The sequence below is a fragment of the Protopterus annectens genome, chromosome 14.part0, assembly GCF_019279795.1.
Source record: "Protopterus annectens isolate FY-2018-M chromosome 14.part0, PAN1.0, whole genome shotgun sequence".
Taxonomy (NCBI): domain Eukaryota; kingdom Metazoa; phylum Chordata; order Ceratodontiformes; family Protopteridae; genus Protopterus; species Protopterus annectens.
In genome coordinates this window covers 943,452,747-943,479,641 of record NC_056748.1, presented here as the reverse complement: position 1 = coordinate 943,479,641, position 26,895 = coordinate 943,452,747, and positions in this window count along the sequence as shown.

The window sequence follows — 26,895 nt, the reverse complement described above, 5'->3', positions numbered from 1 at the left end:
CCTGCGGTCAAAGAGGATGGCATGATGCACGATGAGGTATTGGAATATTTGCATCATTTTCCAGGTTTGTGAATGTGGGCAGACATTCCCGGGACATTGTACCTGAAAGACATAAATAGGAAAAAAGGTAACAAGACCTCATGCAGTTGTCTACATGCACATCAACAGTGGATATTATATTGCAAATAAACCAGACTATACCATAACACTGTAAGCTATCATGTCTTTGACATCTTGCATTACACTTCTGGCCCTGACATGTCCAGTTCCCCCAATATTGGACACTTAATGGCATAATCTACTATTCATCATTCATTTCTGTGTAGAGGGATGACAGTGGCCATCTTCCATGTGGATGGTGTGTGGATGGTGACATTTGTGTAATGGAACTGTAAGCACATGCTTGTGTTCATGTAGGAGGCAAACTGTAATGTTCTCATGGCCCTTGGAGACTTGCTGTTGCTGCTATCAGTCGGCATTATGTCCATGCTCACCATTGATGTGGGCAGGAGTGTGGGTGATGTGCATATCCCCCTGTACTAATGTTGTGGACAGGGTGCCACTGTTCCCGCCTATCCTGTCTGATGCAGGTTACTTGTATTCATGGCATGTGTGTATGAGATGTGCTTTACCCACAATACAGGTTGACTTGTGTTACTGGCTCTGAGACTGCATACATATGTGTAGACATAGTTGCAATTGGCCTTGGTGGTTTGGATATGTCTGATTTCTAGTCATAGTCACCCTTACAGGAAGTCACCTGTGAACCTACATGCTTGCTCAGATAGAGGCGCACTTGCTTCCAAGTTGTGGTCTGCACCTATGTGTCCCTGTACAGCCACTTTAGCAACCTATTGTGTGCTTTGTGCTTTGGTGCTGACTACCAAGGTGGATTACTCTATTGTTGGTGGAGGATGGTTGTACAGGTAAGTTACTGTTGATTCTATATAGCTACAGAGGATATGAAGTGTACACGCCCCTGTTACAATGCATGGTACTTGTGGAATCGGAACATGACCCCACAAAAGCACATGTCAACACAATCCCCACCTGTGATGTGTCCTATAACCTGCTCAGTTCAATAGGGAACATAACAACCTGTCCTGTGGAAACATATGGGAATTTATACTCAGTACAGTAAGGCAGTTGAATGTGTGTGTGTGTGCACCCTTACACTGATATGTTATGTAAACACCTGCTGAGATGATTACAGCATCCATTTGTCTTGGGTTGTACTTTAACATCATATCACATCTTCACTTGGCAATGATTGCTCACCTTCCATGAAACAGTATTGTTTCTTTTTCAATAGAATTGTACAGGTTATGGGTCACATTTGAGGTGAGAAATGTTTTGACATGACTTTCTGTGGTCTCATTGGCATAAAGCACACAGACCTGGCATTCCAACAGGGGTTTGTACACTTTCATATCCAGTGTATATGGGTGTTGATATAGCTGTTAGTGGTAGGCATGGGCAGTGGGTCCTAACACAGTTGTATGCTTCTCTGATTACTACGTGATTAGCATGCCTATTGTAGTACCCATATCAGTGTCATGACAATGCAACAATCAGTAGCAGTACACATTTTATTTTGTTGTATGCAGTGACAGTGATATTACACACATGTGCAACATGCACATTCTATTTTCTGGACTGCTTGTGACCCATGTTATTACTTCTGTGCCTTTCAGTTGAACATATGCATATATTCACATGCTCATGGGATACCTGGTATACATTTGTGTTTTATGTCATTATGGCACACTGTATTTACAGTCTTGCAGCTCAATCATACATCTCAACCTGTTATACCAGGACTTCTGGTCATTGGTCCACATCATTGGGTGACAAAACAAGGAAGTCAATTTTGATAAAGTATTAATATAGCTGCCATAACACAAGTATATGTGTAAGTGACTACAGATATCTGTCACAACTGTGAACATTGTCCAGATGAACACTGCACAGTTGAATGTTATTAATTCAATATATCACATGCAGTTTAACACACACATCTGCAGCAGTGCTTTACTATGCTCATGCCCTATATAGGTAGCCTAGATTTACAACTGTGAGAGATGCCATTATATAGCCAAACTGGAAGCAAATCTCTCTTCACCCAAGACTGGACTAGACAGTCAAGAGGAGAAGGTAAACACTTGCACCACACCACACTCATCACATAGTCCCTCAAAACACACACATAGCAACACAAAACACACACCTACATTCACGAAGGCTCATAATAAAAATCTGCTCAAGCAACAGAGACCTCCAAAGCAGTAACGCAAGCAACCTCTACCCCCCAACACAACCCAAATGACACATAGCCCAAAACCTCAGTGTGCCACTCAACCACAGCCCATAAGGCATAACAACGTACCCAACACTCTAGTCATAGATGACTCTATAGTAAGGCACACTGATGTTCCACTCACCAGGCTAAAGAAAGAGAAAGCTACTCTCAGCTGCCTGTTGGGTGCCAAGTTCTGCTACATAATGCACTCACTCAGGTCATTCCACAACAAGTACAAATATGGCTCTGTCATTGACCATGTTGGTGTGAATGACCTGAGACATACCTTCCTGGACTACATGAAAAGAGACATAAAGGAGCTCTCCAATCTTGTAGCCCAGGCAGGTATGACCCTAGTCCTGAGTAGCATCCTGCTATCATCCAGAATGATACCATAGTACAAGGACAAAATGATTTACTTCAACAATTGGTTAAGCTTCTGATGTCATTTAAGGGGATCCAGTATCTGTCTGCCTGGGATGACATGATCGACAGTCCACGATGCTTTGCCAGAAATGGCCTGCACCTGTCGCCCTTGGGATTCCGGATACTGGCTATAGCTCTTGCCACCCCTATAGTGCCTTTTTTAGGCAAGGTTTAAATGACAAATTCACCACTGTAACAGGTACAAGCAAGCAAAATCTGAGGGTAATGCTACTCAATGCTAGAAGTCTAAACGTCAAAATGCATTCACTTGAGGAACTCCTTAAAATGGAGAAACTCGACATCTGTGCAGTGACAGAGACCTGGTTCAAGGCTCCAGAGAGCTCCCCTGCATTAACAGGGTATAATTCATACCACACCTTTCGGCCACCTAACTTTGACCAAAATACTAAAGGTGGAGGTGTGTCCATATTCATTAAGGATATCCACACTTCCAGGCTAGTTGCTCAGCATAATGCAGCCGAGATTATCCAAGTGCAACTTACTCTGGGCAATCCAAATTGTAACTTGATACAGATCCCCCACTATGCCCCAGGATTCCCACTCCTCATTTCTTGATACACTGGAAAATATTAGGGTACAACCCAACACCCTAATAATGGGCGATTTCAACTACCCTACCATTAACTTGGAAAACTACTCATGTACCAACTCTTTTGCTCAAGGTTTTCTGGAATTCATAAATTCCAGTGCCTTGGATCAACTTATCCACACCCCCACCAGGGGCAGCAATATCCTAGACCTGGTCATTACTAACATGGGCGACTGGTGCTCCACAGCAGAGGTCAATTCCTCGTTGGTCAGATCCGACCACAAGCTAATCACCCTAGACATCCACATCCCACTCCCACCCCCATTAGGGAACCCACCGTAAAAAATTCTCCAAAGCCAACTTCACATTTCTTAAGACAGAAGTGGCAAACGTCACGACAGCCATGCAGATGGACAATAGAGGCACAACTGCTGAATCCTACACAAATGCACTTTATAAGCACTTACACGAGTGCATGGATCAAGCAATCCCTAACAGAACCAAGATGCTATCCTCCAAAAAAAGGAAGCCAATCTGCCATAAGCAAACTCTACAACAGAAGAAAGAAACTGTTGCAAAAAAGAGTAAAATCCCATGATTGGAAGAACTCCCTGATCAGCCTCAATAAGAAGCTGAGAACCCTCATAAAAATCCTCCAAAGCTAGTTATGAAAACAAAATCGCCACTTATTCTAAAGACGGCCACAAAGCATTCTATAGCTATGTCAAGAACCTCAATGGCACCACTCAGATCTGCTCTGAGTTACAACACAATGGCACTAAATACAGAGAACCAACTGATATTGCCAACATCCTGGCAGATAGGTGCAGTGCTAACTTTACCCCCTCTCACACCATAAAGGGCCCATCTGTATACCAGAAGAATGCAAACTTCCTGTAATTACGGCTGCACAGGTAAAAAACACACTCTCCAAAGCCAAGAACACAGCATCCATGGGACCAGACAACATCCCAGGCTGCATTCTACATGAACTACAGAATGAACTGGCACCCCACCTAAGTACCATGTTCAATCATAGCCTCACCTCAGGCTATGTGCCCACTGAATGGCGCAAAGTGATGGTTATCCCACTCCACAAAGGGGGAGCCACCATGGACCCCGGGAACTACCACCCCATTAGCCTAACAAGCCTGGTCTGCAAGGCCATGGAACATATCATCATGGAACTTATAAACAAAGACATTGGTAAACTCCAAACTTTAGTCCCCACCCAGTTCGGGTTTGTAAAAGGCAGATCATGTCTCCTAAACCTGATAGACTTCTGATAGACTTCTTTGAAGCAGTCACCAAAGCCATAGATGAGGGTAATGTGATTCACACAGCCTATCTAGATCTCACCAAGGCTTTTGACACCATCACCCACTCTGGAATTATAGATAAACTCATAAATCTAGGTATAAATCCCTATGTCACAAGATGGGTTGCCAACTGGCTCACTGACAGAACTCACACTGTGAAAGCAGCAGACTCCAAATCTGACTTCAGACCAGTGACAAGTGGAGTACCACAGGGTTCAGTCCTGGGTCCTCTGCTGTTTGGTATCTACTTTTCTGAAGTACAGGCTAACACAAAAGGTATTTGGCTAACAAAGTTTGCAGATGACTGCAAACTAGGAGCCATAATCGAAACTCCTAATGATGTGGACATCCTACAAAAGGGCCTCACTAAGACAGATGCCTGGTGTCAAAGCCATGGCCCTAAGCTCAATGCCAAAAAGTGCATTGTCATCCCCTTTGGTAAAAACTCTGTACCCATGAGTTACCACATAGGTGGCAGTCTACGTAACACCAAAAGTGTGATAAGAGACCTTGGGACACAGGTGGACAGTAGTCTCTCCTTTAATAATCACACTGCCACAGTAGTCAGGAAATCCCTCTACGTGGCACACCTCATCATAAAAGGTTTCTCATCAAGGAAAAAAAGAGGCCATTGTTCCCCTCTACTCATCACTCATTAGACCCATTATAGAGTACAACGCCCCTTTTGGTATGTTCCTCACAAGACATCTACAACAACTGGAAAGGCTGCAGAAATACCTCACAAAGAGGATTACCAGCGTCAAACAGATGGCCTATGCAGTCCATCTCAAAAAAACTCCAGCTTTACTGTGTCACATATCTCCTACTCAGAGGCGATCTCTGCCTAACATACAAAGCTATGGCAAACCCAGAGCTGTTGCACATGCTCCACTTATCCCTCTGAGCTACACGCTCTAGGGACCAAAACCTTGTCACCACAATAAACAGAACATGCTGGAGGGATAGATTCCTGTCCCAGAGACTTCCCATACTCTGGAACAAACTACCTATCTATATCAAACAAAGCTCCACATTAGCACTCTTCAAGAAAAATCTTGATGATTGGATGGGAAATAGGAAATTCACCTCGGGGATCACCTCTGTGGCCCTGCTCGACAGGGGCACAGGAAAATAATTTTCTTGGATGGCGAAAGCCAGAGTACCTTTTTGGCTAGGCTTATATAGGCCCTAGGGCCAATAGCCTAGTACCTACCTATGAACCTATAAACCTATGAACAATACAAACATGTATAATACTCATAGTCACAGGTAACATATGGATATGGATATGGGTAACATCCCATTAACTGGCCTAGCAGTGGCACAGGCATGACTGTTTGACAGACACTCTAGTTGTTGCCATATGTGAGCTGTCCTTTCCCAGGGTGTGTCAGCTGTGACCCAACCTATCCAGCTCTTAGAGCATCACATGTGGACAAAGCCTAACATTAGGGAGGATATATAGGGACAGATCGTAGATATACCTATTACAAACCTATGAAGTTTGTAGCATGATACATTTCACATTACAGTGACTGTTCTGAAGTTGGTGGGATCTGAAACTCATGTGTCTGTCATGACTTCATTACCTCCATCTCCAGCTATTTTCCAGACTAATATAGATGTTTGGAGGAACAGAACAAACACTGTGATGTAAATCTTGACATTCTGTAAAGATCTTCACAGTTGACAGGTATGGCTCACTGCAGACAGAGCCAGATGCTATGTACATAGCATTTTGTTCAGCAGGATATCCTTACAGCAAGTATTGATGGCACATATACATCTTTCATAATTATCTATCTTATTATTACAGACCAAGTACTACATTCAATTACATGCGTACATGTTTCACATACCTGGTTTATCTTCAGGTTCCTTCTGTGTACAGGATGTCTTCTTGTTTCTTATTTCTTATTTTGAGGTTTTGTTTATGTGTTTTGTTTTTGGTGCCTCTCTCTCTCTCTCTCTCTCTCTTTCTCTTTCTCTCTATCTCTCCACTACGATGATCAAGCTTGTTTGAATAGGTTGAAGCATGGCTTTTGTAGGTGATGTTCATGTTCAGGTGATGGCATCTGCACCAATTGCTGTGCCCCACTTGCTAATTGTATGCAGGTGGCTGTGTAGTTCTTCCAATAGCCAATGTCATAGCAACCCACTACTATAAATAACTACATCATGTGGGCATTGTCCCTTTACCTTTCCTGTATGGAAGACATCCTTCATGTTTGCTGGCAGCAGTGTTACAGGCAGCAGGTAGGAATACCTCTTACAACAGGATTTGTGGACACAGACCAACTACATGTTTTTATAAAGTTCCAGACCTAGGGACAGTGTGTGAGTATTGCTGTTATATGCATTGAATACTGCTAGTTTTACAGGGTTTGTGTGTACATGCTAGTTTTGCATGGAACGCAGTCTGTCTGCATAGCTGTCAACTGTGGGCCTATCCACATGATGGCCAGAGGATTGGGTGTTATGTTTTGTCTGTTCCCCACACAGGTCTTGTCTGACATATCAGTGGCATTCTCTCCGTTGATTGCTATCAGTACATGGCAACATCCATTTGTGTTTCTGACTTTATATTCCTGAGTAAGGGTATGTTGCAACCAATCCTGTAACAGCAGCAACATTTACAGTGTATAACAGCAATATTTCAAATATGGCCATGTGTTTCAACCTCTGTCCTCCACCTATATACAAGACTTTGTCCAGATGTCATGCAGTAAGAGGTTGATAGGCATGGTCTATCATTATTTAGTGCTGACATTCCTGCTAGCATTCCAGTGATGTTGTGGACTCCCACACAGGTTCTGGGGTAGGGTCCATATATATGAGGGCTACAGCTGGACAAAATATATGTGACCCTTTACAGTCTGGAGGTCAGTGTATAGAGAATTCTGTTATGTGCCCTTGCAAGACATTTTATGGGGGAGGGTATTAAATGTTTTTAACCTAGGCTGTTACAACATGTGAGGAATATCAGTAATAAGAAACATAAAGGTATATGGCTGTACATTTTCATACATTTCACCATGGGAACAGTGGTGGGCTATAGAGCTTACAGTCTTGCACACAGTTCTGTTGGTCAGTGTGATAGTGACATTTTAAGTTAAGCATTGTTATGTAACAGATACATTTACATTGTGACAATTGATACTTTCCCCCTATGGGATTGACTGTATAGTGTAATTGGATGCTGTTGAACTACATCTGTAATTAATTGTTGATTGATTCTTATCTTCAAGGCAAGTGTGTTTTTACTGTTGTACTACTTGAAGGCTTTAGCCTAGACAGCAAAGTATGTTATGTTTTAAATATTACTGTATCATATATTTTCTTTGAGAGTGGCATTAGTCAGTTATGTATTTCAAACACCTAAATGCTATAAGAAATGGCATAAACAACTGAAATAATACACAAATAATCATTTCTATGTATGCAAACTGTGTGTGGTGGCATGTCCTTTGCATTGTGTGGATATATGTTTCATGCAATAATTCTCATTTGTAGGAAAGAATCAGACACTGGCCATTTGAAACGGTGGCAACTGTAGGAATAATGGCTGTTTGATATTCTGTGCACCCTCTATATATGCTCTCTTGATATATATATATATATATATATATATATATATATATATATATATATATATATATATATATATATATATATGTGTGTGTGTGTGTGTGTGTGTGTATGTATCATTAGAATGTTTGGTGTTTCCACATTGTACATTCCCTATGGTAGACTGACTGTTCTGCATGATATGTTAGAGAAATCATCCCAGCATCTTACAGCTCAGATGGCTTAGTGGTAACTTGTTTTGGCTATGATGTGCAGGGTCCTGGGTTCAAGACTTGCAAGGACTGGTTATTTTGTTGCAAGACAGAACAGTTCAGCTGTGGAGGAAGGGATAATGGCAATAATTAAAACAGGAGATGAAAGCGAACAAAGAAAACCAAAACCACAAACAACCGTTCGCTATGGAGAACGCTATTCTTTTTTCAAAAAAATAATTTACTCAAAGGACAGTTAGTAAGAATAAGTCGTATGACTTCTGAAGACAATGAATTTTTAAATGATTGTGATTTTGTTATTCAAATGTTCAGAGGGAGATGTTATCCTGAAAATTTGATTTGTGAAGTCAGTAAAGAGGTGTTTGAAGGTAGGAGAATTAGGTTTGCCCCCATTTTAGGTTGTGATGAAGGACCAAATTCTCATTTCAATCCCAATAATTCCATCAACAATTGGGATGAAACATATGTTATGGACTATACAGGGATTCAGGTTACATAAAACAAACTGTCTCCAGAGAATAGGAACGCTTCAAACAAATTTCTGAACTTAAACAAATTCACAGTCAACCTTTGAGATTTACTTATAGAAGGGACACTAACTTCAAGAGGTTATTTGAGTTTGGGGGTGGTTCAAGAGTTGAAGGTCCATCTAGAAAATTGGGGACCTTTAAATGTGGTTCATGTTCCCAATGTTCACATATTATTAATAATTCCAGGATTTATATACCTAGTCGGAACAAACATATTAAAGCCCATTCTTTTTCCAATTGTAACACCAATGGTGTGGTTTATTTAGCTCTTTGTTCTGTTTGTGGTTCCTTTTATGTTGGTAAAACCGAGAGGAACTTAAAATTAAGAATATATGAACATTATTATGAAATTAATAAACATAATATGAATAATGCACTTTATAGACATACATTAAGTTGCCCACAAGCCTCTTTTGTTTTTTTTTGTAATTGAAGCGGTTGCCAAAGATGTTAGGGGAGGTATGTGGGAGACAAAACTTGAATACAGAGAGTTATTATGGCAAATTATTTTGGAAGCTAATAGAGATCCTGGCCTAAATGATATGGTATCCATTACTTCAGTTTTAAAATTGAGGAGTGCCAAATTATAAATTTCCACTAGAGGGCATTATAGGAACACAACTGGTTATAAACGAACTTACAATGTTTTAACTGTTGTTTGTATTTTATATTTGTACAATAGAAATTATATATTTTAAGGTACATATTAATTTTATGAATTTTTTTATATTTATATACATTTAGTTGTTTAAACAGACATTTATTTATTCATATACAATTTTTATATTTCTATTATTGGGCTGAGTCAAAGGAAGAGGACGCTTGAAATTTTTAAACTTCTTAATTGACAATTGTAACTTTTTAATTGAATTATTGGTTCATTATTTATGCTATGAATTTATTGGTCCACTTATTCACACAAAGGTATTTAATTGTAACATTATTGTTTTCTGGTGTTTGCCTTCTCACGAAGATTTTCGAAAACGTATTTTTTGTGTGTAAAGCGTTATAGAGTTTGGATTAAACATTCATCTACAGTCTTGGTCTGGACCCTTATTTGGTTCTCCATAGCGAACGGTTGTTTGTAATAATGGCAATAATTACAAGACGTCCCTATTTTGGACCCCTTCACCCCCATTTATAGTACCTTTGGTCAGATGTTTTGCAGTGAGAGGTTCAGAGTGTGGATCCGATGTCTGAATGCACTACATACACACACACACACATACACACACACACACACACACATATATATATATATATATATATATATATATATATATATTATATATATATATATATATATATATATATATATATATATATATATATATATATATATATATATATATATATATATATATATATATATATATATATATATATATATATATATATATATATATATATATTATATATATATATTCCCTACTGTTGAATGACTGCACTGCATATGTTTGAGAAAACATCACAGATCTCTGCAGCTCAGATGGCTTAGTAACTTGCTATGGCTGTGGTGTGCAGGGTCCTGGGTTCAAGACTTGCAAGGACCGTTGCTGTATAGAACAAGGGCTGTTGGATACAGAGTGGTTAAAGCACTTGTAAGTGGATTTGTGTGGTGGTAAGCAATGCTAACTTCCAGTTAAATATGCCTGCAGACAATTAACTTGAAAAGTCCTTAATCTGAGTATGCATTGCTTAGTGTCACGCAAACAGGCTTAATCCCACTTACTACTGCTTAAAAGTGCTTACTCCCACTTAACCCTGTGCTAATTTCTTTAAAAAAAAGGGTGATAGGACAGTGGTGAAAAAGGGGGCACACAGAGGGAAAGACAATAAGGAAAGTAGCTAGGGATGTGCAGGATGGGTGTAGGGAAGGTTCATAGCTGTCCATTTCTTCTACAGCAACAGCTGTACATATATACTGAATTTGGAGGTATATTTGAACACTCAAACTCCTGAGAGGGGGGTAAGGACAGCAATAATGTGCTGCGAAGCCAATTAGACCAGATTACATGTGTCCAGTGGACATGTGTGTGAAATGGACAGCTATGTATGGGGCAAGTTTTTTGGGGGGAAACAGATTGCCCTTCTTTTTTTTAAGTTGAGAGTGGGATGTTGAGGAAGGATAGTAGGTATATTTGGGGAGGTAGGTTGGGTAGGATGACAGAAAAGACAGCATACAGGAGTGGTATATGAAACATGTAGGAGGTAAACACTTTGGACGGGTAGGGGTGTTTGAAAATTGGAAGCCCATGAGCCCCCAAGTGGAAACAGTGGGACTGAGATCCCACCAATGGGCAATCACCACTGCACCTTCATGGCCCTGAATGTGGCTGTGTTGTGGCTGAGCAGGAGGGGCAGTCTGACCCTCTAATTGCACCACATGGCCCTCAAGCTGGTGTAGCAGATCTCCAAACTCCTTTCGGAGCTGCTACACACCAAACCCCGGACCTGGCTTCACCTGACAGGATCCTGTCTACTCCCACTCCCAGGGGTGGTGCAGGACCAGTGAACGAGGATGTCCCGGGGTGGGTCCCAGACATGCTGTTGTGGTGGGACAGGTGAGTCTGCTGGGACTGGCCTTCCTAAATGTGCTATGGTGTAACAGTTTTACAACATATGTGGGTTAGTAATAGTCAACACAATCCAAGATTAGTTATAACAGCATGCATAGATATTCCCATTAACCCAAAACAACAGATTTGGAACGGCTGCATAGCAAACAGAACACATGCATATATGGAACCACAGTGGCCATTACAACGGCATGCAAATTACATTGATAGCAACAGGCCACCCATGATAGTATTTCAACATGGAACATTAATAGAAACACATTTCAGTATTTGTTGAACAATAGGCCACATTTCCCAACAGTATGTTTGGAGTAAAACATACCCATTGATTTGTGCGTTTAGATTATTGTTGCTGATATGGTGGGGAATGGAGAGACAGAAGTCAATTAACAACTTGTATATCTTTGCAGTACTCACAACTTTAATGATCATTGTTCTAATCATTACTCTACAGGTATTATTACAATACCCTATGGCCTTGGTTTGGGCAGTGGTATATTTGTACACAGTGTATACTTCAACTATCTTATAGCTAATTTCTCCTTCTATTACCTGGTAGACCTGTGGAGGGAATGTTTGTTAACTCTACCTGGCTGTTTCTACATATATTCCCAAATTCATAGTTATAATTCCGCACATACCTATCAGCCTCTTAATGCAAACAAGCTGTACAAAGCTTGACAAACTGGGGATACAAATAGGGACATAATAAACATTTAGAAAGTTGCTAGAGTAACAGGATTTGTTTTACTATACATTTTCTGAAGGATCTGAAGTCATTATTTAGTGACTATAATCTTGAGATGATCCCAGTGATTTGCCAGGAAAATAGAGGAACAGGCCAAAAATATTAGGCAATAATCTGGACATTCTGCAGAAATCTGTACAGTTGAGAGGTGTGATTATGCATACAGCTTACTACCACTCCCAGGATTTGAACCATGGCTGTGTGTACTAAAAATACAACAATTTCTGTTTCATCAGAGTGACCTATTAAGAAAGTGATATCTTTTCCTTCAGTGTTTTTGGTCTAAGTCTATCTTGGTTGTACAATCTGACCTTGAAATCACAGCATTCTTATACAGACATCCCTAGGCATATTTTATGTAGCACAGTGTGAGAAACAGTTGACACAACAGTGCTATTCACATACCAGATCTTGGTGAATGCAACATGTGAGGCCATACAATACTAGAGTAAACACAACCAGTCCAGTACTTAGAACTTTATTGCCAGGCAGTTACACTTTTATTTAAATATGACCTATAAGAGACTATTTCAGTCATATTGTCTGGTTTATTCAGTACAAACCATACACATTTTGTATACTGCCAGGTGACATTTTACTCCTTTATAGTTATTTGGTATAACTACTACACGCAGGATTGTTACTCACCTGCCTTGCAACGCAGCCTTTGCAACCTGCTGGCATGGGCTTCCTTGTTCACAGCCCAGTCAGCTGCAGCTGTAATGAAATTAGAAAAACATTTATGCATACCTATCCATCACATACACAGTCTGGACTTTGTTAAACAATTATTGCTATGAATACTTACACACTGCTGGGTCATCTCCCCTGTCTCTTCCTTCTTCAACCCACTGTTCCAAGAGCTCCATCTTCCTTGATTTCAAGTCAGCATAGTGGTGCTGGACCTGCTCACCAGTCCAAGGGATACCAGCGGCACTGGTGAGATCAAGGGCGAGACTTTCCCAGGCTTCCGCTTTATATTGGGGGTCCTGGTACTGGTTCTGCAGCAGTCTCATGTCATGTGTTTTTTTTTTTAACCTGGAGTCCTACCATGACCTTGGACTCCTGTATGCCCCAGCTCTGCAGCCAGAAGTGCATGCCCACTCCAACACCTGCCATACTACCTACAGTGGAGAGCTACAACCAGTTATGAGCTGTATTCCTGCCTGCAGAGCTTAAATACAGTCGATTCCCACCCTTTGCCATGATTAGACAGTTTTACAAATGCTGAGCTAAGCTAAACTACTGGCAAAGCTGCTTAGCTAAGGTTGGCAGTGCTTAAAGGGGCAGGTTCAGCATTGCTTACCAATGGGCAAATCCACTTAGCTGGGCTATCCATTGCTTAGTATTCATATGTACACAATGCTTACACCCGGTCAACATAGTTGTGCAATGCTTCGCATTGCTTATGCTTTATTATTGGTCTACCACCTGTATGGGATTGATTCATCATTGATTACATAATATAGATTTATTTGCCTTCCCTGACATCCCCCAATGTGCTGTGATTAATTTATTCTTGTATGAATATACTGTATGGGGCACTTGTGTTTATGGGGGTTTCACTACTTTATTAAACTGACACCTCACATCTGGGCCTAGTACACTACTCTGGTTGAGAAAAATCAGTTACTTCTTACATAAGTATGCAAAAAATTAAAATGTTAATGTTTACACATACAAAATGGAAATGGTTTTGGTGAAGCTCAAACTGTGAATGAATGCATGCAAGGCGTACGCTCTAACTGCTACACCATTGCACTTATGCTTATGTTGGATGTCTATTGCTTTTTAACTTATCATGTCATTTCAGCTGGGCTAAGCATAGCTAAGCAACGAGCACACCCATACAGCTATGCTTAAACTTTATTGCATATATAAAAAAAAATGTATTTGTTGTGTTTTTTTATTTGTACCCCTTCAGAATATCCATGCTAATGCTGAACCTATTATTCATAGGTTCATAGGTTCATAGGTTGGTACTTGGCTATCAGCCCTAGGGCCTATACAAGCCTAGCCATAACAATTCCCTGGCTATTTCTTCCCACATTATTTACTTTCCTGGACCCCTGTCTAGCAGGGCGACTGACGTGATCCCTGGGGTGAATTTCCTTTCTCCCATCCAATCATCAAGGTTCCTCTTGAAGAGGTCCAAAGAGGCACTCTGCTTGACATGTATGGGCAATCTATTCCAGAGTCTGGGGAGTCTCTGGGTCAGGAACCTATCCCTCCAGCATGTTTTGTTTATTGTGATGACAAGGTTTAGATCCCTGGAGCGTGTAGCTCTGAGGGATTGGGATTTCTTTAAGTGTAGCATGTCCAACAGCTCTGGGTTTGACATGGCCTTGTATGTTAAGCAGAGATCGCCTCTGAGTAGACGATATGCGACAGAGTATAGCTGGAGTTTTTAAGGCGGTCAGCGTGGGGCATCTGCTTTAGGCCTGTGATTCTTTTAGTGAGGTATTTCTGAGGCCTTTCCAGTTGTTGCAGATGTCTTGAGAGGTACATACCAAATGGGGCGTTGTATTCTATGATGGGTCTAATGAGGGATGAGTACAGTGGGACAATGACCTCCTTTTTTCTGGATGAAAAGCCCTTCGTGATGAGGTGTGCCACATAGAAGGATTTCCTGACTGTTGTGGCGATGTGTTTATCGAAGGTGAGACCACTGTCCACCTGTGTCCCTAAGTCTCTTATCACACTTTCTGTGTTTAGTGTGCTGCCACCTATATGGTAATTCATGGATACATGTTTTTTCCCAAAGGGGATAACAATACATTTCTTGGCATTGAGCTTGAGCCCATGGCTCTGGCACCAAGCATCTGTTTCTGTAAGGCCCTTTTGTAGAGTATCCACATCATTTGGCGATTCAATAATGGCTCCCAGTTTGCAGTCATCTGCAAACTTTGTTAGCCAGAGTCCTTTAGTGTTGACCTGTACTTCAGAGAAGTAGATGCCAAACAAGATGCCAAACATTCCATCAACTTTCTGCTTTGTGGAATGATTGTCCCTTATGGCTTTGTCCACATTCCTTACTCTGGCAGGTTAGGAGGTGTGCACTATGTGCTTATGCTAAATCTGTTATTCTATCAACCTTTGGCTTGGTAGGGATGATTTTCCCTTATGACTTTGTCCAGATTTCTTACCCTGATGGGTTGGGGGTGTTACGAGCATTCCACTCATTTTAAATTGCCGAACAGCAATTCTGGAGTGCAGGGCGTCATGTGTATTGTGAGAGCTCTGCTCTTAGACACACCCCCTGCACTTGTACATGGAACTATGTCCGTTTTACAGCATGGCAGCGCACCTTTATACATATGCATGGTGTGCTGCCATGCTGAACAGGAACGGTCTCTGCCATGCAGGAATAACGTATTCCTGCACAGCTGCTTGCTGAATCCGAGTGATTATCTATCATCTGTAGTTTAATAGAAATAATACAAATAATAAATAAATACAAATCAAGTTGTTTTTCACATTATGATGCATACTACCTTCATGTATAGTGGAAAGAATATAATTTAATGGAAATGTAAGAATTCCTCCATGTGTTCACATAATTTAATTTGTTAAATAAATGTTGGAATTTACATTTTACTCATTTCTAACATGTATTTAAGGGTCTTGCTTCTGTAATTAATTGTGACTTGCGTAAAATATTTTGTCAGCATTTAAGTTGTGTTACTTCTGTTTCTCATGCTTGTATTATATTTACAACAGTTTACACAAACTCTCATACCCCAAGGCTATTTGATGTATCTAAAACAAAATAATAATGTTTAGTTTGCAGCATCCCCAGTGCAAGTTTTATTTCTTCTACTCTCAGTAATAGAGTGAAGTACCCAAGTTACTGAAAACACAAGTTTAATTACTGTTTTGAAAGGTGTCACTGATAACAGTACATGAAATGCACATAATGTATCAGTTGCATTATTAATAATGAAAAATGGCAATGTTTATTTGTTTGCTTCATTTATTTATTGATATTTGATTATGGGGAAATTCCAACTGGGTAAAAGTCCATTTTTAGAGGAGCCCGGGGAGAAAAGCTTTAAATTACTACAAAACATTTTAAGAACAACAGTCTTCAAAAAATAAAACAAAACATCTGCAATTTAAATAAATGTAACAGATAAGACATAATATAAAAACAATGGTTAAGAATCGACACAAGTTATAGTGCAATCATTAATATTTATAGATATTTTAGAAAGTTTGTTTAAATACAAACAGAAATTGAAATATGAAGTAAGAGGAAAAACAGGCTTATGGTATATTTAGAGACAAAGTCAGAGAAGTAAGGAAGTAAATGAACAAGGAGAGTAAGGAGGTGTAAGGAATAAAAAGGTACTTGTTCACATTTAGGGATATAGTTTATCCTGGTTTTGAGGAAGAACAGAATCAGATTCTAGATAGGAAGTCTTTTAGAATGGTTTTGAAAGATGGGGGGGGGGGGTATTGACCTGATGGATACCGGTAAGGAGTTCCAGGTCTTAACAACCTTGTACAAGTACAGACAGTACCCAGCAGATTTGTTAGGTTTGTAGACAGACAGGAGTTTTTGTCCACTGCATTACAATGACCAACTGGGAACATAGTTGTGTAGAATGTTTTTTAGTGCTGGACAGGCAGATGGATGTTGGATAACTTTATAGGTGGTAAGAAGCTGTGTATTTGTTAGTTGATGAGGCAGTTCTAACCACTTAAGGCTTTTCAGTACTATACAGTGGTGGGTTCTGAAAGGGGTATTTGCTGCAAATTTAGCAACTTTGTTATAGCATTGTTTTAGTTTTAATTTTTGTGAAGCCTGGAGATTTGTAAGGATGGGAGTGCCATAAAGAAGTGTGGGAAGGAGAGAAGCAGTGGCAAGTGTAGTTTTAGTTGCGTTGGGGAGACAGTTTTTGGCTCTGTAAAGCATCCCTGTTTTTTGATGAGTTTATCTTATGTATATGCAGGTCGATTTTAAGACTATCATCCACTATCATTCCTAATAGTCTGCTATAAGAAGTGACTTCAATGATTGTATTATAGAGAGAGGACTTTAAATGTTGTTTTTTTTTTCCTGAGAGAGGGATTTGGGGAAAAAAGTAGTAGTTTGGTCTTTTTTGGATTGAGCATTAGCTGTGAGTTATGAAGCCAAGTTTTAGTGGCTGCTGAATCTTCCCAAATAATTTTTTGGAGGCATACCATGCTGTCAGTTGTGCAAATCAGAGTGGAATCACCTGCATACTATATTAGGATGGCCTGTTGTGTGGATGTATAGAAGGTGTTGGTGAAAATGTTAAAGAGGAGGAGACCAGGGATATAGCCTTGTGGTACACCAGTGGTGACTAGGAGGTAAGAAGAGAGCGTGGAGTGCCATTTTACTGACTGATACTTATTGGACAAGTTGCTTTTGAACCAAGAAGGATGGTCTGAGAGAGATTGAGTGAGGACAGTTGAAGCAGAAGTTTGCTGTGACAAACTGTGTTGAAGGCTTTAGACAAGTCTAGATGTAAGGAAGAAACTAGTTTGCCGTTATCTCTAGCTTTATCGACAGTAATTATATAGGTGTGAAGGGCAGTTCTAGTACTGTGGGAAGGATGGAAGCCATGTTGTGTAGGGGACAGGAGTTTTTCCTGCAGCAGATAGTCTAGCAATTGTTTTTGAATACATTTTTCAAGTATTTTGGCAAGAAGAGATAGAACTGCTATGTCTAAAGTTAGTAATGTCCGTTGAATTTCTTCCTTTGTACAGAGGGATAATGTGTGACTTTTTCAGAAAGAGGGAACATGGGATTCCTAGTTTGACCTGTTTATAAAAATTGAGACAGGATAGGCAATGCTATTGGTTGCTATTTTTAGGTACTCACTTGGAAGGTCATTAGCTGGGGAAGAGCACAATTTTGTTTAAGAGTAGATTTATAAACAATGTGGGCACAAGTTTAAAGGTGAAAGTGGATGTGGTGATATGTGGTTGTTCGGCAGGGTTGAGATTAGATGTTGACGATTATCTATAAAATAAGAGTTGAACTGTATTGCGTTTTTGAGTGCTCATTTATCAGGAGAGGGGTTTGGGTCGACTTTTTTAATTTATTTAAATACTGAAAAGCTTACAACTTAAGATTACAAGAAGTAAAACTGGAAATATGTTTTGTACAGGGAAGCTTTGCACCCCCTAATTGGAGACTCTGCTCATATACCATGGGAACTACATACTAAATCTAAAGTTGCAGTAAGTCAGAAGCAAAAGAAATGCTGGACTGACTGTTAAAGTAACTATTCAATTTATTCCTAAGTATTGTAATCTCAGAGTTAGTATACTTATTTCTTTGTGCAACCCCCTCCTGCACAACCTCCTTCATGGGTTATTCTTGGTTAGGTGTTTGCAGGATGTCTATAGTGCAGCATGGCTTTTCTCAACTACATCTCTTCCCAATGCCACAATCACTTTTTGCAGATTTACCCAAGGATTTATCTCCTCCATGTCAGGGTTTCCAAGCTTGTATTCCTATCTCCCACCAGAGGAAAGCAAGAATGAAATCCATGACTTCTTCTTGCAGAAGCACATTATGGACAGGTTTAGCACTACCACTTTAACATACTGCTAACTTGCTGTAGGCTGGGCAGGTACTGCTGCCTGACCTTGGTAACATCTCAGTCCGGAGCACTGAGTGGTAATGCCATAGTTGACATTTGCACCTACCCAGCACAGCAGCCTTTCATAGCCCCTGCCTATGTTAAGGCTAGAAAGAAATCTTGCCTGGTCTTTCACATCATTCCCATCTTTCTCCTCCCTGATAATAACTGAGCAGCTAAAGCCTTATTATTCCGTCCTCCAGTTCCCCACTGGATGCTAACCAAACTCACGTCACCTGGGCTGTAGTCAGGGCTTAATCACTCTGTGCCAGTGGAAGTGGCCTCCTACAAAAAAAAAAAAAATCTTCAACTCATTCCCTCCTGACAGTCAGGAAATAAGGGTCTCTGTCAGAAAATCCAGAATTCAGGGTCTGTGTCAGGAAATCCATTTATGGTGAGTACTTGAAAGGTGTTTTTAATCATTCAGAGACAAAGCACATTTCTGAAGTGTGTTTCCTACAATGTTTACAGTTTCACTTTGAATTCCACACTACATTAAAATATAGTGTAAAGACAACCATTGTGTGGCTTATGCTTTCATGTGTGTGTGTGTGTGTGTGTGTGTGTGTGTGTGTGTGTGCACGCGTGTGTGCTTTGGTGTATATAAGACCAACAAGTCAGGCATAAGTTCATCAGCTTTCCATCACTGTCAAACATCAGCACTGCACACAATAAGTGGCTATTTTTGGTAGTCTGGCAGAATGTATGTGTCAGGGACACATCCTTGATACAGTGGGAAAGTGAATAGTGTTGCCAGCTTGCACCTCTTGTCTCTCTGTCTGAGATCTTGGCTGTGGCCCCATCAGTGTGGAGCCTACATGTCCTCCCTGTTTCTGTGTGGGCTTTATTCAGGTTCTCTTATTTTCTCCAACTCCCCAAAGACATACCATAGATGAATTAATGTTCTTCCAATTTGCCTATAAAAAACATGTTATCTGTGTCTGTTTGAGTTCACATGTATGTGTGTGTGTTTCTATCTTGTGATATTTTATTGTTTATTATAAATAATTCATTGTATGCACACATATTGCACACACACATACACACACATACACACACACACACACACACATATGTGTGTGTGTGTGTGTGTGTGTGTGTGTGTATATATATATATATATATATATATATATATATATATATATATATATTCACTTTATAATCTCGAAATACTGAAATATTGAATTTCAGTATCTCGAGACTATAAAGCTGAAAAATCAAAAAAACGAAACTTTAAAACCGCAAAATTTCAAACCATGAATGTAACATAAACAAAACACTACACCGCACAAACACAAGTACACCTACCTGCCAACACTACATAAAACCAAGCCAACACACACAAACACAAGAAAACTAGGATACACACAAACAATCTTGTTAAAAGAAGGGGACAAGCCCCCCTGCACCCCCCACGCCCCCCTACATATATATATATATATATATATATATATATACTAACTCCGAGGTTGCACTAAACACACAAACACATAAAACTCACCACTACACACACTCACACACTCTTAAATCCCTACCCAATACCCTTACAAAAGCACCACTTACCTCAAACCCCAGCTAAATCCACAAGCCGCACTGCACGTACACGAACAGATAATGGTGAATGCGACATTTCCACATTCACTATTATGCAGTTTCGTATAACTGCACTTTCGACTTTACAGTCTCAAAATACTGAAATTCGACATTTCAGTATTTTGAGATTATAAAGTGAAACCCGATATATATATATATATATATATATATATATATATATGAATCTAGGACATTTGATTGAATGATCAAACATCTGAATCCATAACCACCGAAAAATGCTTTTGTTAAAGCATGTTACTAAAAAAAAAAAAAAACACTACATTAACGTTTTAGCAGGGGGGCTGTGCCCTCCACACCCCCCCTACTTTAATATTCTCCCTCCAAGATTGCACTACAGTGGGGAAAAGGGAATTTTCCCTTATCCTCACTGTAGAATGGCCTCTGCAACAGGCATACTTACACAAAAGTGCTTCTTCTGTGAAAAGCACTTTCACGTAAGTATGCCAGGCTGTTTGGGTTTCGGACTTTTGATCATTCAATCAAAAGTCCTAGACCCATATATATATATATATATATATATATATATATATATATATATATATATATATATATATATATATATATATATATATATATATATATATATACATAAACAGCATATTTATTGACATTTGGTGGCTAGGAAAGTCTGACTGGGACAGAGGCACCCATTTTCAGAACAGACCCATGGAGAAAAGCTACAATAGATAACATTACAAGTAAGTAACATAATATTAAGTAATACATTTAATTGAAAACAGGTTAACATTGAATAAACATGAAAAATGCAGTGATTCCTATTTGTGATCTACAGTGAACAGTAAAGGTTTCAAAATTAATCATCAAATAAAAATGAAATTACATAGTATGGGTAGGGTCAGGATTTAAAAGAAATTAAAAAGTATGAGGTAAGAGTGAGGTGGGATGAGCATATGAAAGGGTTAGCAGATGTTGCAGTGGTCCTAGGAAGGGGTAGTAAAAAGAGATAGCATGAAGAGAAGCAGAACTGGAGAGAGAGTGGGAGAGAAAAGGGATCTGGGCCAGAAAATGTGGTTGGTGACTGGATTATCGTCTGGGTGGGAAAAGGAAAATAAGTCAGTGGGTTAAGGAAATAGCTAAAAGTGGTCAACCAGAATTAGAAGAGGAGCAGATCCAAGATTTAGATAAGGAGTCCTTTAGGTTTTACATATATATATATATATATATATATATATATATATAAGTGTGTGTGTTTGTAAAAATAATATTGCATACATAAATCTCCTGGATAGTGGAAAAATAAGGCATACAATGCTTCACAGAAAATGTACAACCTCAGAGGCTCGGGGGACCATCATTCTAGGTTGTATAAATGGCTTAGTATGGCCCTCAGCTGTGAGTCCCACCTACTTTAAAAGTGACCCTACTCAGAGGTGGGCGTATAGGTTGCTATAGTGTGGGGATGTGGGTACTGTGGTCCTTTTCTAATTTTCCTTACAGTCAAATTTTAGAGGTATATACAAAAGGTCACTATACCTTGTGTGTTGACTGGGAACATTGTGGTCATTATTTCTGTAACTTTCCTTAAAATCACATATTATAGCTTTGAACAGAATGTCACTATAGCTTGTCTAGGACCAGTGTACTATGTAGGAGCACCAAGCTGGAATGAATTCATGCAACTGTTTTTTTTTTCCACATCCTTCACACTTAAAGTCATATGCATAGCTGGATCAATGTCACATGGGCCCTAGGCAGGGTAATAAATCAGGACCCCTCAAAGCAGCCCCTTTTGTGGAAACCCCCTACCCCCTTCCCAGTAGCCCTCTTTCCAGCCATTCCAGTGTTCCACTACTTGGGTATTTCTCCCCATCTACCATAAACACTCTTTAAAACCTGTCAGTGTACATAACTGCTTTCTTGTTTACTTTTACAATGATTACAGATTTTGAAATAAAATAGCACAAACACTAACAGCCATTTGCTAAACAAACAATAGAGCCTCACAATGAAAACAGACTTAGCATGAGCAGTAAACTTCTCTGCACTTGAAACTCACATTCATTGAAACAGCATTAAAACCCACACCCAAAGAAAATGCATCTGGCCAGTGGAGGATTAAGTTTACTGTGGGCCATTTTCAAAACATAGGCTCCTTGCACACATTTTTTTGGGCCATGCATACATGTATGTGTTCTTTGATTCACCTTACCAATTGCATTAAATTATATTCTTTGTATAATGCAGCACCACTTAGAATGAGTTTTAAATTTGTAGTTTTGAACATTATTCCAGTAAGCAATGAAGCAAAATGTATGAACCAATAATGACAAAACTACCCATTTCAGAAAATGTCAACCATTAAAGGCCACTCAGACAACTGTCATTACAATCCACCAATATTAGTCAATTAGCACGATGTCTGAATAATTCCATAATAAGGAGATATGTAACTAATGGAGAGGTTGCTACTGGCAACAACTTTACATTTCAGTGTTTTCATCTACAAATTCAGTACCTGCTGCCATTGAATTAATTGTCTGTGTAACATTAAAAAAAATTGGTAACTGGTAATGTTGCAATAGGGAATAACTGACAAGCCAACAAGTTCATAGTTACTAGACATTTCAGACAAAGGAGGACACACTCAGGAGTGCAGGACCCCTATTTCCTCTTAAACTGCACCAAATAATCAGTAATCGAAAGGGCACTGCAATATCAACACTCCATCTGCATGGTGTGGGAGTAGAATCCATAACCTTCTGCACCAAAGGCAGTTATGCTACTAACACTGTTTTCAAATTCTACAGCACAAACAGTGGCTGCCATTTGCTAAACAAAACAGCTAGTTGCACACTGAAAAACAGACTTAGCATGAGCAACAGTAAACTTCTTTTCCCTTGAAACTCACAGTTCCATGAAAATGCACTCAAACGAATAATCCCTTGAAACTGCACTGAACTCAAATTCAAAATTCAGTCAGCAGTCTGGTAGTTTCTGTAGAGGATTCAGGCTCTTGTCTCCTGTAACCAAATTACAAGGTCAAGCTTGATCAAGTTAATTGATTAATCTGCCCCCCCCCCCCAACTAGGGCATTACATACCATATCTCCATAACTCTCAGCCTCTAAGCACAAGACATCTGGACAGAGCCTAAAATAATGGGGGACAAAGGCCCAAAATTAGGGACAGAATTCAAATAGTGCTCTTATAGACTTAGAAAGTTACTAGAATAATAGGATTTGTCTTAGCATGCATTTTTGAAGGATATGAAGTCTGAAACTTGAATGTATGACATTATTTAGTTATTTCAATCCTCAATGATTTGCCAGAAAACCACAAATTTTATGAGGCCAAAATATGGAGCAAAGATCTGCACAGTTGAGAGGTATGCATACATTTCAACCTCTTAGTGCAAGAAATCTGGACAAAGCCTAAAATAATGAAGATTCAATAGCCCAGAATAGGGATAGATTTTAAATATTGCTCTTTTTAACTTAGAAAGTTGGTAGAATAACAGGATTTGTGCTAGCATGCATTTTCTGAAGGCCATGAAGTCTGAAACTTATATGTATAATCATTTAGTGACTTCAATCTTCTGTAACTTGCCAGAAAACTGCAAATTTTATGAAGAATTAGCCAAAAGTATGAGGCAAAAATCTGGTCGTCTGTGAGGCATGCGTACCTCTCAACCTCTTAGTGTAAGAAATCTGGACAAAGCCTAAAATTATGAGGATACAATAGCCCAAAAATGAGGATAGTTTTTAAATAGTGCTCTTTTTAACTTAAAAATTTGCTAGACTAACAGGATTTGTTTTGCCTGCATTTTCTGAAAATAAGAAGATGGAAACTCATATATATGTCCTTATTTTGTGACTTCAGTCCTCCATGAATTGCCAGAAAACCCTACATTTTATGAGAAACAGACCAAAACTATAAGGCTGAATCTGGACACTTGAGAAGTATGTTGAAATAAACACACACAGACACACAGAGACACACACACACACACACACACACACACCTATCTTCTCTCTGCTGTCACACAACACACATACTTTCTCTCTCATGCAGAACGGAACCACTAGTTTAAATTATATACATCCACATGCACACACACTATCTCTCATATGAATAGAATGGCTAGTTTAAATTACAAATATAGACATACACACACACACACACACACACACACACACACACACACACACACACACACACATACACACTTTCTCATACAAAAACTGAATGGCTAGTTTAAATTACAGACACCACACACACATACACACATACACACTTAACTTTTCTCTTAGAGGAACTGCTAGTTTAAATTCAGCAAATGTGTGGAATGCGTTTACTTCCTACTTCCGCGGTGGCAGAGTCTTCTCCTTTAAGGAGAAACATGCACGCATCGCCACCACGATGTTTAGAGGTTTATTATATATATATAAAATTAAAATGAATGAAACATTAAAATGAATGCTTTAGCCTCCTGGCCAGATTGGGGCTATGATACCTACTGCTGGATCCAACTCTGATCATACATGCATATATGCGGATATCTTCTGGGTACAAGGGAAAAGAGACATGCCGCATATGTGTACATAACAGCAATAGTCTGAAATATGTTGCTGTGCTCTTCTTGTTCTTTCACTTTCATCCTAGTTTGACTTCAGAGGGATACACTGAAGGTGTCTGTCTTTCTGGGGTTGTAACTGTGGAGACAGGTTATATAGATGTATGACAGCAGCAGCTTAATAAAATATATGACTGTGTTCATTTTTCTTTTCACTTTCATCCCAGTTTAACTCCATATAGGTATGCTGAAAATCTTTTGGGGGGGGGTCATCCTAGATATGACTTGTATGTCCTCACTAGCATTTTATTCTCAGTCTGTGGATAACTACTACTCGGTTTAGTGCTAATATTATGTTATCGCCATTGAACAATAAGCCTTGGACATAACCTCTTTCTTGAAAGAACAAAATAATCATCTTCTTTCCTTCGTCACAATTTTTTTGTTTAGGACATCATTGGTCCAAAGGTTGTGGAAAAAAGGTCTAACTTCAGGGGGCTTAGTGGCCTGCAGACCTTCAGCATAAGCACATTCGTTCCTGTACAGTTATTATAGTACAGTCTCATTCAGTTAGGCCGTGTTGCAAGGATGTATGAAATAAATGACAAGTAAGACAAAGTGTGGAAAAACAAAACAAAAGTACTCTGGATATTTTAAGAAGACAAAGATGGGTGGAAAATGTGAGCACTGGGGTGCAGACAAGGGAGACAGTGTAGGTGGAGAGTGCCATGGAATACTTTGCTAAGGGATCCATATCATCTAAGGTCTGCCAATGTAGACACCGCATATGTCATTTAAAAATTGGTACTTCTGAGTATGGTTTGTTAAATGGGGTGTGGCTATTCAGAGTCTAGGGTTGTGTTTTCTTTATATGGAGGTGTGGCTTGTCAGGAAATGGAAGGATGCAACCCTATTCCTTTCACTGGAGTTCTAGAAGTTTGTGCTGTAATTTTCAATGGGCAGAGCCTAAGCTTTTTGATGGAATCAAATTATACCTCACATTTCAAACAAATATTCATATCTCTGGAACCATAGAGGTTACTAAAGATATATAAACAACAAACTGTTTTTATAGTGGTAGCATTGTTTAAAGTTCAGGTCTTAAAATGGATTTTATAAGTTACAGTAAACACGTCTATTAAATTAATATTTTGTAAACAACTTGTGATATCTCAGCAACACTATTCGCTTTATTCATTCGGCTGAGAGGTTTCATATGAGGCTAATTAGTTCTGTGTGTGTGCTGCTTGGTTGTTGATATATTTAGAAACCATGACATTTATGACAATGCAAATAAATATTATATGAACAACAATTAATCTCTCTTTACCTGCACTAGACAGGTCAAGTATCAGTTCAGTTGTGTCTGCCATTGTGTAAGCTTTAAAGATCAGCAACATCACTTTATTAATAACAAATGTATAGCTGTTTAAGAAGGTAATAAAATCTGCTGTGATTTCAACTTTTTTTTCATACACATGCGGATGTATACACACACACTCAGACACAAACACCTATATATGCATAACACAAAAAAGATGTTGTAATATGTATATCCATATATCTAATGTAGTCCAGACATTCAGGAATCAATTTATACCACTGAAGAATGCATTTGATTACTTTTGCTGAAACTGCATATGAAATTTTTCTAACAGAATAGAAGTATAATTACTTGATATACTTGATAACTTACCTGTTATGAGAGAGGCATAAATTATACAAATAAAGTTGCTACAAAATAATGCTGTCTATCTTGACAGAGAAGAAATATTACTTTAGCTAGATAAAGACTTTTTTGCACTACGTGAGTCATATTTATATCTATATTCACAAATATTTTGCCAAGTTATGTCTCAAATATTTTGTGTATATCTGAA